We start from the raw sequence: 6,000 nt of genomic DNA, 5'->3' as shown, positions 1-6,000 counted from the left end.
AAAGCAAGGAAAGATGGCCTTGGGGCCATATATAACATAAAATTATAGACGGGTCAAAAGTGAATTACTGAAATGTTCTTCATCTTGGGGGTTCTGAGAGACATCATAGACAACTCGAGTTTCGCTCTCGTTGTGTATTTGATGTCACTCAGAACCCCTTGTTGAAAAACATTGCCATAATTCATTGTAACCATGTATAATTCTATGTATTTCTTGCACCTCAGTCTTAATAATGGCTGTTATTTATTATTCCCCCATTAGAGACCCTTGCTTAGGCTTGGGCCCATAATTAGAAGAGGTGGTAATAAACAGCTGTTATTGCCTGAAGATGCTGCCACTTAAGCATAACTGTTCACCTATTGGTGGTTGGCCAGCAATAGTCACTTGAATTACATTTGCTGAGACACTGACAAGAATCGTCGCCTTTTGACTCTTGCTCAGAGTAAATCCTTTTAGGAAATGTCCATAAATTATTCTGTGAAACAAGGTCGGTGAATTTTGTGTAGCTCAGCTTAGTGCATTTAGTTGCAGAACACATCAGGAATTAGGTCCCATGTATCTTGTATTCCTTTTACATTTTGCTTACTGTATTTTGAGGCCAGGACATCTGAGGGGTTCGATTTGTCTGTTTATAACAAATTGGCTCCATTGAGAAATCCTTCCTTAGAGATCAGTCAGCACTTTTTGCTGTTTTGTAAATTTCAGATTGTTCTATAAAACTGGCACTTCATGTAATGAGGTTTATACAATGTAAATCAGCTTTTTACATGATTGTTATTGCTTTTGGGTACCCTGTCTGAAGCTGTTCTCCCGATGGTGAGAGATAATATTTGGGAATTTTTATATGCATTTTAGGAAAATGTATGCGTTATATTAAACCACTGCTGATTTTATAAAACTTTTATATATAGCTGATAGCTCTCTCACAAAAAACATACATGTATCTGTGAGTAATTATTTTATGGGTATTCCTATATTTCCTTAAACCTAAGGTAATTTTGATTTCATTCCTATTAAAAGAGAGCAGTGAAAAATAAGAAAACAGTCTTGGGGCATTACTTTGAGTTTAGCAGACAGGGTACTTCATCAAAACAAATCAGATGTCCTGTTCGGCGTATTTAGTGTGCTTTTAAGTATTTAGCAGTTATAATACGACAGACTGGATATTCCACACGTTTTTGACCCTGCACGTTTTTTTGCCAACCCGTAAATAAGGCACTTACCCCCAGATTCATGAAAGCCACAATCTGCGAATTCTAAATTGCGAAAATTACCGAATCGCAATTTAGAATTCGCAGAATGGGATTCATGAAGAAATGCGATAAAAAAACCAAATCGCAATCGGCCGCAATTGCCGATTGCGATTTTGCCAAAATCGCATACATATCGCAGAATCGCCTTTTTCCCGTGTTGAAATTGCGATCTCGCGATTACCGAAATCGCAAATTTCGATCTCTCTAATTGCGAGATCGCAAAAACGGGAAGTCACATTTCAAGCACAATGATGACATCACAACCAGGAAGTAGGCAGTTCCCTCCCTCATACTGCTCACTGAGCCTGAAAGTGGAAGCAGCATTGGCCAGAGCTCCACTACAGACCACCTGCAGCAGCAAATCAGGAGACAAACAACCCCAGAAAATGTCCCAGGAAGCAGCAGGGAGCAGTGGCCCTAGAAGAAAAAGGAAGATCAAATTTTCCGAGCAGGAACTTGAATATTTAATTGAGGGAGTCACAAAGGACCATGACCGGCTTTTCGGTAAGGATTCATGGAGGGTGCCAGAGGCGGATAAGAGGCGCATTTGGCTGCGCATCCGCGCTAAGGTCAATGCAGTGGGAGTGACCCAGCGCTCCATTGACGAACTTAAAAAGAGGTGGTATAACATCAGAGGGCGTGCAAAAGAAAGAATTGCCGAGAGGTTGGGGGAGCGAGTTGCAACTGAAGGAGGAGAGCCCACTGTACCACCCAACACCCCACTGGAGGACCTTGTGGAGGACACCCTGAATCCCGAAGCATGCGTGGGGGTCACCCGGCTGGACTCCTCCCGACCCACCCAAAAATCCCAAGGTAAGTGCCATGCGACTGCGACCCTGTCCCCTGACAATGGCCATGACTCCAGAGCTACCCATTAGAAAACCCCAGTAATGCAGGCCATGCACACCTGAAATGCCCAATTGCATTGTGGGACTTGTAATGTGACCGCAATTGCCAGATAGCCCCATACAGCCAGACCTGTCAAGTGAGAGTTATTCCTAAAGCCACTCAGGGAATGCTAGCCTGCATGCATGTAGCAACCTCCCATGTGCAAGAAACATGTCATTAATCACGGTCCCATTTACATCACAGGTGGCACAGAACAACCCAGCACCAACAGTGAGGCCCTACACATTGACGACAACCCCGAGGACACCGAGGGAGAGGGCCTTCCTTCACACCAACCAGGACCATCACAGGCAGCACCAGCAGCAGTAGTACCACCACCTGCCCCTGTGGACAGTGCCACCCCTGCAGCCAGAGGCTAACACCCATGGAAGTGGCACAGGCCACAACAGTTGCTGCCGGGAAGAAGACAAGGCGCACAGCCACTGTTCGATCACAGTCCAGCGGACTGGTGAGGGAGCAGCACGACCCAACAACACACGCTGGCAGGGGGTTAAATGTCCGGGATCCTGGCCTGTCGATTGAACGTCGGATGCTCCGAGTCCATCAGAAGCAAGCACGTCACTTGGCAGCCATCCACCTACAGCTGCACAAGACTGCACGTAATGTGGGACAGCTCACTGACAGCATGCAAATCATGACCGCTGCTGTCCGTGAAAACAGCCAGGTCCTGTTGACCCAGAAGGATGTCAACCGCCGCTGCCACCGCCAGCTGGTGACATGCCTGTCAGCTTACACACGCTCCAATCATATTATCGGAAATGCCACCTCCCAACTATCGCGTCGCTCCCTAGCGATGCAAATCCAAATGGTGCAATGTTGCCAGGACGTCGCTAGGGCACTGGAGCAAGTCACCACAGCAGTGCAGGGTCTGCAGGTGACTGGCCATGGGTAAGCCAGTAGGGGGGATGATGCCAGTGAGGGCAATTCCAGCCACAGCAGCCTGTTGGTGCCGCTGGTGACGGTACCCCGCCGCAGCACCTGGCCCACTGCAGCCTCACGGGCTAATTCTGATGTGGAGGAAGTCGAAAGGCGACTGAGAGCGTCCACCCGGAGGCGCCACTGACTCTTTGTAATGTACCTGAAAGGCCATGCTGATGATACAAGCATGCCCTATCCACAAACATGGGGATGTGTGAGTTAATACAGCTCTCATGCAATATAAAGAAAATATAAGTACTATATTGTGAAAACAACAATAAGATTTGATATGCACAAGTTAATATGACTCATGTCATTCTTACATTTGTCATGTATGAGTGAAGTGTTGGGTGAGAGGAGTGGGTGCACTAGAAACAGTTCATCGTAATTTAGTTGCGGCGCCTTTGTCCTTCAGCAGGATTCTCCCTGCGTGCATGAGGCACATGTGCAGGTGGGCAGTTGTCCCCTTCCGACTCACTGCCAGAGATCTCTACAGGTATCCTCCGCTTGGTAGCAATGTTGTGGAGTATTGCACACACGGCCACGATGCGGCAGCAGACATCAGGCTGGTAATAGACGGCCCCACCAGTCTTGTGTAGTATGCGGAATCGGCTCTTCAAAAGCTCAAATGTCCGCTCAATGCAATTTCTTGTGCGGATGTGTGCAGCATTGTAACGGTGTTGTTGTGGTGTGGCAGGGTTGAGGTATGGGGTGAGGAGGTACTCACGGAGACCGTAGGCGCTGTCACCTGAATGAAAGGAGCAGAGGGTGAGTGCCTGTTATGCGCAGCTACATGGTCGCGATGTACTGTTTGTTGGCATGTGTACTTACCTAGAAGGTGTCCTTCGCCAAAGTCTCCCCTGGCAAGTCGTGTGTGCATGCCGCTGTGCCGGAATATGAAGGAGTCATGTGTGCTCCCCGGGTATTGTGCCACTATGTCTGTGATGATGGTCTTAGCGTTGCACACCATCTGGATATTCAGGGAGTGGTAGGACTTGCGGTTCCGGTACATGTATTCTGTTTGTGCAGGTGGGCAGATGTGGATGTGGGTACAGTCAATGCATCCAATTACATGGGGGAATTGTGCAATGTTGTAAAAAGCAAGATTGGTTTGATTCAAGTCCTGTTGGGTGGTCGGGAATGTGATGTAATGGTGCAGCCGGGTCAGCATGGTCTCCAGGAAACTCCTTAGGCAGCGGGACATGGTGCTCTGGGAGATCCCCCCTGCTTCGGCAACTATCCCCTGGAAGCTTCCCGAGGCCAGGAGGTGCAGGCTGCACAAGACCTGGACATGGGTGGGCATGGCATTGGTCATCCTTGTTGGCTGCTGTATCAGGGGGTCAAGGTGTCGGATGAGCTTTGTAATCATTGCCCCATTCAGCCGGTACTTTGAGTAGATTTGCTCCTCAGTTTGGCCCAGAAGTGTGATCCGCTGGTGGAAAATTCGCTCCTGGATCCTGCGTCTGTTCCTTGCTGCAGCCTGGAGCCTTCGCCGCCTAACCACCATGTAGAGTCCTGGCATTGTGAATGTCCTCATGCTCCTACTGTGTCTCCTTAAGTGTGTTAGGTCAAGGCCGCACCTGTGGCTAGTTTGGGAGAATTTTTTTTATTTTTTTTATTGACTTCATGGTTACCACCTGGTTTGGGTTCTCCTTAATGTGCGCCTCGCAAATAGCGATTTTGTGCATTTTCACAATTTGTGATTTTTGATGAATTCGGTTTGCGATTTATTAGCGAATTCGCAAATTAAATCGCAATATCAATGGATTCTCGCAAATTCCGATTCGCTATGGGGGTTCCTCCTAGATTCTGCGATTTTATTTGCGAATTCACTAAATCGATTTTGCGAATTCGCAAATTAGTCATTTTTCTTTTAATGAATTGCAGTTCATTGAATTGCGATCGCAATAGCTAATTCGCAGCTATTGCGATCGCAATTTTGTTTGATGAATCTGGCTGATAGTATCTTTGGCCCACATCACAATTAAGCTCACGGATACCAACATAAGACTCAAATGCGTACTCCTAAACTGTAGATCAGCAGTTAAGCATGCTGGGGACATTGCCGACCTCATCCTGGCCCAGAAACTTGACCTTGTAATGCCGACAGAAACCTGGCTAAATGACACTGTTGCGCCCATCCTGGACATTTGAATGCCTATGCATTGAAGTGACTGGTTGCAACAACCACTCATGCAAACTACACACGTTTTACCACCCCCCTCGCGACAACCTTCCCTTCACAGAACAGATCATGGACATTATCTCGGTCAATACTGATTTCCATGGTACACAGATCTTCCTGGGAGATTTCAACCTCCACTAAAAAGATGTAAATGATGTGGTGGTCAATAGCCTAAAATAGCCTAAAATCCTTCCTACTAGATCTCAACCTAATCCAAATCTGCAACAGCCCTACTCATACCAAAGGAGCTACCTTAGATCTTGTAATTGGTAAACCCAACTGCATCCTCCTGGATTCGATCCTCCTGTGTGATTGGACAGATCATTATTGCATCACCTTCCTCATCCTGGAAACGGTTAGAGTAAATAGAACCCAGCCTAGGAACCCAAAACTGTTGAAAAGATGTCTACAGAACATCAACTCGCAAGATCGGACTGCTCTCTGTGATAACACCGTGCCCCCTCCCTTAAGGCCCACTATAAACTGCTTGCTTAAAGTACTAGAATCGGTTGCACCACTACAGCTTAAAAGAATGTCCTCTAAACTCTCCAAACCTTGGTTCAATGATAGTCTTAATATTGGAAGAAGAAATGTAAGACTTGCGGAAAGGTTGTGGAGATCCCATCCCTCTCTTGAACATCTCTACCATTTGAGATCCCTGAGAAGCATATACAACAAACGCAGCAGATGCTTGAAAGCCACCTTCTTCAGAACTTAGAGCAAGCAATAAACTGG

This window comes from Lissotriton helveticus, chromosome 2_1, assembly GCF_964261635.1.
Source record: "Lissotriton helveticus chromosome 2_1, aLisHel1.1, whole genome shotgun sequence".
Lineage (NCBI taxonomy): Eukaryota > Metazoa > Chordata > Amphibia > Caudata > Salamandridae > Lissotriton > Lissotriton helveticus.
Note: the sequence above shows the minus strand (reverse complement) of the source record.